The following is a 12310-nucleotide window of genomic DNA, read 5'->3' as shown; positions in this document are numbered from 1 at the left end:
GTTATGAGACCGGGAGCAGTTAATTATACCTCTCCGAGTCTCAGTTTCATTATCTTTAAAGTGAAAATAAGAGAATTACCTCACTGCATACTTGTCAGATTAAGCGGGACAAAGCCTGTGCATTCTTGAGCCCAGTGCCAGGTACATACCGTGTTTCCCCGAAAATAAGACCTAGCCAGCACATCAGCTCTAATGCATCTTTTGGAGCAAAAATAATATAAGATCTGGTATTATATTATATTATATTATATTATATTATATTATATTATATTACATTATATTATTATACCCAGTCTTATATTCTATTAAAATAACACCAGGTCTTATATTAATTTTTTGTTCCAAAAGACACATTAGAGCTGTTGGTCTGGCTAGGTCTTATTTTCGGGGAAACATGGTAGTAAGAGCTCAGTTCATATGGGTTGGAGTCCTTTTTAAGTTGTTTCATTTTTAGCCAGATAAATTGAGAAAATGCAGCAAACATCACTTTGGATCTGACAACCTATCCCTATATTCAGTCTCTGAGTGTAGAATCAAAAAGTACTATATGGGAGAACTTCATAGCCCCACTCCATGCCTCAATATCCTGATACGGAATTGACCTAAGCCCCTATCTGATGATAATAATAATAATCAAATGGTTCTTGCTTATCTTTTAGGATCACTGTTTCTGTAATTTTTTTCTTCTTTACATGAATAAGTGTTTTCTTTAAAATGTGTATTAGCACTCACTTCGGCAGCACGTATACTAAAATTGGAACAATACAGAAAATATTAGCATGACACCTGTTCAACGATGACACGCAAATTCATAAAGCATTCCATGTTTTTAAGAAAAGAGTTCTGGAAATGGAATGTAGTGATGGTTGCAGGACAATATGAATGTACTTAAAACCACTGTGACCTGTCCATTTAAAAATGATTAACATGGTACATTTTATGTTGTATGTATTTTACTAACATACAAAAGTTAGGGGGAAAAATGTATGTTAATACTGCTTCATTAAGAGGACCCCAAGTTCTTAAAATGCTGGTCCTTTGTCAACAGTTTTACATATTTGAATGGTCATAGGATAGCTAAATGGCTGGTCCAGTGTTACTCAGCAGAGCAGAGGCAAACACAGCCTTCAAACTCTGAATATTGCAACTGGAAGACACTGACTAGAGCAAGCTGGGTTTTGTTTATGTGTTTATGCTTACTACATAACAGCTCAGAAGAATAACAATTTGTAGAATCACCTGTTATTACTGAATTTCCCACTATTGTATTTTTTTATACTTACGGACAGACATGCTGGACTGGAGATAGTAATCAAGGCATAATTATGCATCAGGTTGATGTCCAGACAGCAATTTAAACACTGTAAAGGTTCTTATGTTATTTATTTTCCTGTGTAGAATTCACTAGGAAGATTTCCTAGGGACTAAAATTACTGGTTTAAACAATGTGTGTGTGAACACGAAACATGAAAACAATTGACTCCAAGTGAGTGCTCAGAAGTCCTCTGGCAGTTGCCATTCTTCTGTGATTTAACATTTCATCATGCAGCAAATACGGTGTCGGGCGATTCTGAAAAATGTACAATTGTTTTCCTTTTTCTGTTCTTGCAATCTGAAGATAACGGCCTCTTGTTGTCAATATCAAATTGATCTCTACCTGCTCCTATACCCTTAAATGCTACCTTCTCCCCTATTACAATGGATGAATTGTTCCTCTTTCTACCTATAACCCATTGCCCTCCTTCCATCTCGCCCAGTGATCACCTCCAACTTCAACTTTCTCAACCTGCCAGCAGCATTAGACACAGTTATCACTCCTTTATTGACATGTTTTTCTTTTTGACACTTACCGTCCTAATTTTCCTGCTTCTTCAGCAGCCTCTCTTTCTCACTCTCCTTGCTTGCTCCTTGTTCTCTTCCTAATTTCTAAGTGTGAGAGTGCCCCAGGACTCCGGCCAGGGCTCCAATTTCCCCATCAACATTCCCTGTGGCTCATCTAGTCCTGCATGTAAATACCACCGCTCTGCTAATGATTACCCAATGTATCTATCCCGCCCTGACCGCCCCCAGAATCCCCGGCTCATATTGTACAACAACTGACGCATCATCTCCATTGGATGTCTATTAGGCACCTGCCCAATTACCCCTCCAGAGCCTGCTCCTTCCAGCTTTCTCTGTCTGACTCAGTTGCTAAGTCCAAAAACCCAAAAGTTATCTTTCCTTCCTCTCTCCATCTCCCCTATGATAAATGCATCAGCAAGCCTTGTCAACTTAGATGCATCAAAACATTTCCTAAATCTAGACACTTCTGTCGCCTCCCCTGCTCCCATCCTTGTATGGTATGATTAACTCTCATCTCAACTAGTGCGCTAGCCGCCCCGTCAGTCAACTTACTTCCATTTTTGCCCTCGCAATTCTCCACGAGCAGCCAGACAGAGCTTTAAGAAACTAGATCAGGTGATGTCATTCCTCTACTCAAAAGCTTCTAGGGTCTAGGCGTCACATTTAGAATAAAATCCAAACTACCTGTCACTTCCTGGCCTGGCCCTGGCCACCTTTCAGATCTTATCGTCTACCATCCTTTCCTCCCATTTCTCACTGCCCTAAGCAAAAACATGTTATTCCCCAAACATGCCCATGTGTTTCCTGCCATACTCATAGGGCTGTTTACTGACATGTAGTTGATTTTTGATAAATATCTCCTGAATGAATGATTGTAAGCTGGGATGTTTCTCTTCTCCACGCTCACTATAATTTTCTGTTAATGTGTACAGCTTCCTGTACCCACTCTGCATTACACCCAGAGAAAAAGAACGCTATCCGTATTATTTTAGGGTTACTCACTGTGGATTGTTTCTTTTTCAAGTGAGAGGCCTACAGGAAGGAGTAGCTATCTTGACTTAAGGCATCCTGGGAGCATGTCATACAAAGAAGTGACGCAAGATGACAAAGTTCTATAGAGCCGCTATACAGTACTGTGGCTATAGTTAACAACATCGTATTATACACTGAAACATGTGTTAAAAGACTAGATCTCATGTTAAATGTTCTCACTACAATAAAAACATTTTCACTCTTAGCTTATGTTGGATAAACTTGCTAAGATACAGCACATCTAAACCTCAAGTTTCTGTTGGGGGAGGCGGTGGGCTGCTGCTTCTGGAGTTGAGCAGATTACAGCTGGGGGCTAATAATTTGCATTTGTACGAGCATCATCCTCATCTTTTCACCTGATTGTGATCTGATCCACTCTCACTGCTGTTTCCTGCCTGTGTCCCAGTCTCATTTACGCTATCATTCTTCTGCAGTCCAGTGCTCCAAAGTACCAAGTACTTCACATGTTCATCTCACAAATGTTAACTGAATTCTTACTCGATCCCAGGTATTATGTTGTCTCTGGTGACATAAAATTTATAGCAATAGATTGATCTGTGCCTATATTACATAATTCTCTTAAGTTCCTTGAATGAAATTGCTACATTAATCTACATATTCTACAAACTTCCATCTCAACTTCCCCCCCCCCCTCAGTTTTCCTATCTGTTAGCTTCCCACTGCACTTTCACTGCATGCCGTAAGACCTCAGTAAATGACACGGACTGGTGTCTTCCATTATGACCCTTTGCCTACGCTCTTCAATTTTGTATCTTCTAAACAATTTTCTACCTCAAATTTAAAAGCCAATCTGAATTCTGATTAATTTAGGAAGAATAAGTGGCAGAGTCAGGTATTAAAAGATTTTGGGGTGTGGGAGGTAAAACCCAATGCCTCCTGCTGTGCACCATGCACGTGCGTGTGTGTGTGTGTGTGTGTGTGTGTGTGTGTGTGTGAAATACTGAGAGAGACCACAAAATGAGGAAGGTCAGGTATGGTCCTCAGGACCTTACCATCTAGTGGGTGGATGTAACAGAAGTACATTATGAGTAGAATACTATGACCTAAGAAAAATCACAAAATGTGGAAATCCTGTGTGGTTAAGAGAGCCAAGAGGGCTTCTTGGAGGTGGCATAACATTCCAGACACAGAGGCCAGTATGAGGGAGGAGCAGCATGAAGGGAAGAATCCTAAATGATGATCCTTCTATCCTGTAGTGACAAACTGGGCTTTCTGAAATCTCATTCGATTTGCAGACAAGATTACCTGCCAGACTGGGTTTAATGTTTGTTTGAGGATAATAACAAAGTAGAACAATACAGAGTCACTCTAATGGGTCAATATGAGTGGCATTGGTGCTATCAAGAGAAGGCATCGCTTCCTCAAAGAGCAGGACAGAGAAAAGTCCAACGAACATGGGTGGAAGGCATTCTTCAAGGACCCCATGGAGCCATAACAGAAGCAATTGTTATCTGCAGCTAGAAAACAACAACAGGAGACAGGCAGAATTTCAGAGTTTTAACCACAATAAACGTGATAAGGATTGTTGGAGCAGGAGGAGAAAGCCAACGCTAAGACAGTAAGACACAGCTACAAACACACACAGAGAGGAACGTAGGCAGGTGGTTCTTAGGTTTCTCTTCATAAAGCCTTCCAGACTTGTGCATATAGAACATACTGTGTGAGGCCCAGAATATATGTAAACACTCTCAGCGCTAAGCAGACTGTGAAGGAAACAAAGAGTGTTGGGCTCCCTCCCATATCCTCAGCAAGAGCCTTCTATCCTTTGGGAAACCACTTCCTCAGCTTTTTTGTTTTCTTTTTTACCCTACACTCCCTCTGCCCCCCCCAAAAAAATATATTTGGAGTTTTAAGTATAAATAGAAGGAGTGACTCTGAGTTCAAATTCTTTCCCTGAAGCACACCCGAACAGCAAAAGTTTACCTATTTCTATGCTCGCCAGATAAATTACACGTAGAAATTTGAAGAGAAAGATTGTTTTAATTTTTTTAAAAAGAAAGAAAACAGACAAAGAAAGGCAGCTGTATTTTACAAGTGGCTGTCTTGCAGCCTGCAGTATTTCTAAGGTAGTTGAATGCTGTCATGTGAGTCAGAGCTGCAGGGGACCAGCTCTTTAGAGCAGTAATTCCTGCTGCTGCTGAAAGATGCTGTCACACAGTAAAGGGTGGTCCCTTTCACTAGAGATGTTCAGTGCAGGGCCCTGTGTTTCGGAGGCATCACCTAAGAAAGGGTTTGGATGAGGTCGCAGGGACTCCAGGACAAAGGTTCTCAGTCTCAGCTCGGGAAGGGGTGGGTCTGTGAATGGACTGCAGAGCATCTGTGAACTCTAGAAATTGTATGCAAAGTTATGGCCATTTGCATTTCTAAAGAGGGCCTCAATTGTTCTATTTATGTTTTTCAATAAGATACATAAAGTCTGAAATTATGGAGGTCAGTGCGTCCAGGAACATATATTAATTTGCAAGGACTGCCTCAATAACAAAGCGCCACATACTGAGTGTTTCAAACAACAGCCATTTACCGTCTCACAGTTTTGGAGGCCAGAACTCTGAAATCCACATATTGACAGGGTTGATTCCTCCTGAGGACTCTAGAGGAAGGATTTGTGGCAGGCCTCGCTCATGGGCAGCCTATGGCTGTCTTCATGTTCACACGGCGTGCTCTCTACATATGCATCTGTGTCTAGATTGCTCCTTTTCATAAGGACACCAGTCATATTGGATGAAGTCCCACCAGACTCCAGTGTAACGTCATCGTAACTACTTTCACCTATTTCCAAATAAGGTCACATTCTGAGGTTTGGGGGATATGACTTCAACATATGAATTGGAGGGGGTGGGATGCAGATCTAACCATAACAGAAAGCCCAGAAATGGGCTGCAATGTCCCATCCCAAACATACATTTCCCAGCTTCCATCCTGGGAAGACCGATACTACCGATATACCTATGAGAATGTTGTAACTTCCATAGCCAACATGAATATCATAATATGAACACAAATCACAAAAGGTTAAGTAATTTAATACATGAAAAGCTCATCGTACCCAGCACCTAATATATGTTAGATAAATATTTACCATCATTTATACACGTTCACTGGTAATCTTCTGTCTCACCATTTTCTCTGTTTCAAACATATCTGAACCAGAAATGTTCAAGTTCCCTGTGATTTTCTCTTCCTTTCTCATTTGGGTTCTTCCAAATTACGGTTTTCTCAGGCAATGGAAGCATCTGATATCACACTGCACAAATTCAGTGGGCACCTGTAACACCTAGGATAACCCTTTCCTTATCACCCTGTGGGCAGTGTTGCAAGGCCCATGGCCAGACTGATCTGCTAAAGAAAAGGTCAATATAAGGTTGCATACCCTTTCCCTACAGCTCTTTCTCTCCCATGACCAATATCAAGTGCATATGTTGAAGTCTACTTTTCTTTAGTCCCCTGCTCTGACTTGGTAAGATATAAAATTGATTCCATTTGAAAAAAAAAAATATTATTTTATCTACTTTTTCAGAGGATTTTGGCCTATAAACAGAGTTCATATTCTTTTTATGGTTCCAAATGTATGTGTTATTGTAACTTTCTATGGCATTTATTAGAGAGTGAACATTTGTGCTCTTTCCTTGAAATGTATCTACTATTTTTAACCTGCTGTTTTAGTTCAAGGGTGAATCATTGAAAAATCAACTTTTTTCATTTTCTAAACAAAACTCTTTCCCCTGTAAATTTGGATTCCTTCTGTTTACATCTTCCTAGGTATTATAATGTTGCACAAGAAACCTCATGTAAGTTTTATTAAATAATAATAAACATAGCTATTTAATTTTATTTGATAATTATTGAATCGCCACCACATCTTGGTCACTGTGCTTGTTACCAAAGATAGAAATGAAATGAAACAAAGCGAGACTACAGTTTCCTAGGAAAGAGGGCATGATAAAGAAGGGAACTAATAGCTATTAGAAATTGGAAGTCATCATGTGACATGTGAAGATACATGTTGTATCAATATCAGTATATGAGAAAATGGAGGAGCAAAGGACAAGAAAGATTTATACAGATTGTACGTCTGTGGAGAGGCAAAATCTAACTGCAAATTTAGAGCCCTTTCTACTTTATCATGCTGTATTGCTCATTCTACAAATATCATTGCAAATCTATGAATGTCAGACAGATTTAAGAAACTATAAATAAAAGAATTAAAACACAGCCATAATCACTACCCACATGAACCTTAGAGTCCATGTAAGACGGCGCATTAATCAAATAACCAGTCAATTTTATTTAAAACCTCTATTTTAAAATATATGCTAGGAAAAAGAGAAATGTATGCTTCTATGAGAGTCTGTAATAGTCAGTTGATTTAGGTCCAAAGGAAAGTCAGAATTGGTTCCCAGTGGAAGGGACATTGAGCTAAGATCTAAAGAATGAAGTGGATTTTAAGAGCCAAGAGGTATCCCTACTTCTGGGAAGATGAAATAGACATTTTTCCCTCCATTGTTTATGCTAAGTACAACTAAAACTCCTGGATATTATATATGAAACAAACATCAGAAGACTCTGAAAGGTGGTGAGAAGGCAGTCTGGCTAAGGACCACAGGACCCAAGGAAAGAGCAGGTGGCAAATTCCCTGGGTTTTCTTTCTGCCCTGTATATCTTAGACTTATAGCCAAAGAAGCTGGTAACACAGAAACACCAATGAGTGCCGACAAAAAAACAAACAAACAAATAGGCACAAAGCCTGTTCTCTAGCCAAAGGAAGAAGTAGCAAAATGGAAAACATTTAGACAACAATCATTCTACTCTAGTCAAACACCACATAAAAACTGACAAAGGCTATGTGGGGAGCTTAGACTTATACTCTCAAGAGGCTATAACAAGTGCTTCAAAACACCTGCCAGGGTGGTGTCAGAAAAATCACATAGGGAGACAGGACTTTCATCCCCACCATTCAGTAATAAGTAGCCCCCTCCTCCAATTGTATCAGAAGAAATCACATAGGGAGCTGACTGGAGAGTCAGAACTTTTTCACAATCACCCAGAGATAATGAGTTTACACCCAATGTGATGTCAGTGGATACCATTTATATAGCCAAACTCTCACCCCTACCCAGCAGTAACAAAGAGCCCCACTCCCCACATCTCATATGTCAGTGGAGGTTGTATGGGGAACCTGAACTTCTACCGCTACTTGGCAGTAATAAGTTAGTAGCCCTCCCTCCCCTCCTTCTGAATTGGTGTTAGAGGGAAAAGGGTTTAAATAAGATCCAGAATTTCAGAATATAATGGGAAAAATGTCATAGTTGCAATAAAAATCATTAGTCATGCCAAGAACCAGAAAGATCTCAAACTGAATGAAAAGACAATCAATAGATGTCAACAACAATATGACAGAAGTGATAGAATTATCTGACAATAATTTTCAAATATCTGTGATAAAAATGCTTCAACATTCAATTATCAGCATGCTTAAAACAAATGAAAAAATGGAAAGTTTAATCAAAGAAATAGAAATGTTCCACAAAGAACTAGAACATATAAATTGGTACCAAACAGAAATTTTAGAACTGAAAAATATAATAACTGAACTAAAAAGTTCAGTAATTGGCTCAACAGCAGGATAGAGGGAACAGATGATACTGAACTAGAAGTTAGTAAATTAGATATTATGCAAAAAATAGAAAATGTATACTGGAAAAACATGAACTGAGACTTGAAGACTTGTGGAAACATGAAAACATATTTAATATTCATGTCTTCAGAGTCCAGGAGAAGGGCAAGAGGTCAGGGCTGGAAAAGTACAAGAAGAAATAATGGATTTAAACTACAAATTTGGCCAGAGATCTAAAGATTCAAGAAGCTGAGTGAACCCGAAGTAGGAAAAACCCAAAGAAATCCATGGCAAGAAACACCATAATTGAACTTCTCAAAACTAAAGACAAATTAAAAATTTTGAATGCAGTCTGAGAAAAGTCACACCTTACCTGTAGACGAAAAACAATTCAAGTAACAGAAGATTTCTCATCAGGTACTACAGACACCAGAGAAAGTGGCACAGTATTTCTCAGGTGATGAAAGAAAAGAATTCGGAAAAAATATGTCATCAAAATGGCGGCGTGAGGTGAGCCTCTGTAAATCTCTTCTGGAATTTACAACTAATCGAACAACAATAACTCCACAAAGGACTCCCTGCACAGCAGACAGGCAAGACGAAGAGGCCCACTACTGAGTTCACCTAAAGGTGGACAAATCGCGCAAGTGGGGGAGGAGGGAAGGGAGAAGTGCGCGGAGACGGAGCCGCGCAGGCGCAGGACGCAGACCCAGCTCAGTGCTCAGAGCTCGCTGCTTCCCGAAACTATCACAGCTGCAGGAGAGGGAAGAACTCGAACTGCTAGGGCTCCGCTTATGGTCCACAGGGCTGAGGGGGCAGCATATAACACGGCTGAACCCAACGCTCATGGCAGAGACCTCGGAGAAAAGACTGAGGGAAGAAAGCTGAAAACGGTAGTTTAAGCCCTCACTGCTGAGCAGAGAACGGAGCCTTAGGCACTGAGCCTAGCCGCCCCCTCCCTCCCCTCCCAGAGCTCGCCCCGCCCCCACCTGCCCGGTGCTAGAAGCGAAACAGTAGCAGTGTCAGATCAAAACAACAGAATATTTGCTGTTCTGAGAACTGTGGACCACAGAAACAGATTCGCAGCCCAACTAGTTCCGGCAAAGGGGAGGGAGCTGTGGAAGCAGGACTGGCTGTGGTGGTGGTCGCCGCCATTGCTCTGGGCCACCTCTCACAACTCACCTCGCCCCTGGCCACATCTATCTGGGTGGATCCCTGCAGGAGTAAACAGAACTGCTGAAACATACGGGCTCTGAATCTGGTGCAGGAAGAGCTTTGGAATTTCAAAAGCTCTCCGCATACCCACTGGGACACTGCGCCCTGTGACCCAGGTGAACTATTAAGAGAGGAGAAGCCCGTCTCCCAGGGAATCCCCCCATTGTGTGAGAAGCTGGAATAGTGCAGAGAAAACATAGCACTACCGTGTGAGAGAGAAAAAAAAGGCTGCAGTCCGAGAGAAAATAAAACATTCTACCAACAAGTACTGGAAAACAAAAGAAAGACCTCTTCCTATCAACCTGTTGCAGAAGCCACTCCTGAAGATGTCTAGGAAGAGAGATAATAAATCAGTAATTGCCATGAATAACCAAGGCAACAAGACAGCTCAGAAATAAAGTGAAAAGTCTCCAGAAAAGGAACTTAAAGATATGGAAATATGTGACTTAAATGACAGAGAATTCAAGATGCAGTTCTGAAAAAACACAACAAGATGCAAGAAACACAGAAAGGCAGTTTAATGAACTCAGAAACACAATCAAAGAACAACATGAGCATTTTACTTTAAAAAAGAACCCAATAGAATTTCTGGAGATTAAGAATGCAATAGGAGAAATTAAGAATGAAATAACCAGCTTTGATAGTAGAGTTGACCAGATGGAGGAGAGAATCAGTGACATCGAAGATAGAAACCTGGAAATTACACAGATGGAAGAAGAAAGAGACTTGAGACTTCAAAGAAATGAAATAACTCTACAAAAACTTTTTGACTCCATCAGAAAGAGCAATATAAGAATAATGGGCATACCAGCAGGAGAAGGAAGGGAGAAGGGAACACAGAATATATTCAAACAAATTGTTGATGAGAACTTCCCAAACTGGTGGACAGAACTGGATTCTCGAATCCAAGAAGCAAATAGAACACCTAATTACCTCAGTCATAACAGGCACGCTCGAAATCACATTGTATTGAAGCTGTCAAAAATTAATGACAAAGAATCATCAAGGCAGCTAGGGAAAAGAAGATGGCAACCTACAAAGGAAAGTCCATTCGATTATCATCAGATCTTTCAGCAGAAACTCTACAAGCCAGGAGGGAGTGGAACCAAATATTCAAACTATTGAAAGAGAGAAATCATGAGCCAAGAATAATATATCCAGCAAAGATATCCTTCAGATATGAAGGAGGAATAAAGACCTTTCCAGACATACAGAAGCTAAAGGAATTTTCTAACACATGACCTGCACTACAAGAAATACTAAAGGAAGCTATTCGACCACCATCAACAGGGACAATTTGTGGCAACCAAAACACAAAAAGGGGGAGAGTAAAGCCCTGAACCGGAATATGAGAATGGAGAAAGTAAGCATGCTGAAGAAAATGGAATACTCTAAATATCAAACTTTCTTTTACATAAACTTAAGGGTAACCACTCAAAAAAAAATCCAGAACTGAAATATGTACTGTAATAAAAGAAGAAACAGAGGGAAACATCATAGAATACCACCACACAGAAATAATAGACAACAACAAAAAGGCAAAGAAACAATGGAGACACAGCCTTACCAGAAAACTAAAGATAGAATGACAGGAAATCCTCACATATCAATAATCACCCTAAATGTAAATGGACTGAACTCACCAATAAAAAGGCACAGAGTAGCAGATTGGATCAAAAAACTAAACCCAACCATATGCTGTCTCCAAGAGACACATCTCAGCTACAAGGACAAGCATAGACTCAAAGTGAAAGGGTGGAAATTGACACTCCAAGCAAATGGTACCCAGATAAAATTAAGTGTAGCCATAATGATATCAGACTTCAGGGTGAAAAAGACAACAAGAGACAAAGATGGACATTTCATAATGGTAAAGGGGACTATACAACAAGAAGACATAACAGTCATCAATATTTATGCCCCCAATCAGGGAGCACCGAAATATACCAAGCAACTACTAACAGAATTAAAGGGAGAAATTGACCAAAACACAATTATACTAGGGGACTTAAATACATCATTGACAGCTATGGATAGATCATCCAAACAGAAAATAAATAACGAAATAGCAGCCCTAAATGACACATTAGATGAAATGGACATAATTGACATTTATAGAGCACTTCATCCTAAAACATCAGACTATACATTCTTTTCTAGTGTACATGGAACATTCTCAAGGATAGACCATATATTGGGACATAAAATCAGCCTCAGCAAATTTAAGAAGATTGAAATCATACCAAGCATATTCTCTGATCACAAGGCTTTGAAATTGGATATCAACTGCAAAAAGAAAGCAGGAAAAAACACAAATACATGGAGATTAAACAACATACTTTTAAAGAACAACTGGGTCAAAGAAGAAATTAGAGGAGAGATCAAAAGATACATAGGAACAAATGATAATGAAAATACACCCTACCAAAATTTTTGGGATGCAGCGAAAGCAGTTTTAAGAGGGAAATTTATATCATTACAGGCCTATCTCAAGAAACAAGAAAAATCCAAAATAAATAACCTCATGTTACACCTTAAAGAACTAGAAAAAGAAGAACAAGTGAAACCCAAGGTCAGCAGAAGAAA

At 39.8% G+C, this 12310-nt stretch overlaps 1 non-coding gene across 1 annotated transcript; it reads left to right on the top strand.

Annotated features, from left to right (window-relative positions):
- Window positions 1-724: 724 nt before the first annotated feature.
- On the top strand, window positions 725-831 carry LOC141567763 (U6 spliceosomal RNA). Its single transcript, XR_012490593.1, has one exon. It is a non-coding gene; the product is annotated as a U6 spliceosomal RNA (small nuclear RNA).
- The last annotated feature ends 11479 nt before the right edge of the window (window positions 832-12310 follow it).

Source organism: Rhinolophus sinicus, linkage group LG11, assembly GCF_036562045.2.
Source record: "Rhinolophus sinicus isolate RSC01 linkage group LG11, ASM3656204v1, whole genome shotgun sequence".
Taxonomy (NCBI): Eukaryota; Metazoa; Chordata; class Mammalia; order Chiroptera; family Rhinolophidae; genus Rhinolophus; species Rhinolophus sinicus.
Note: the sequence above shows the minus strand (reverse complement) of the source record. Positions and strands in the feature narration are given on the sequence as shown.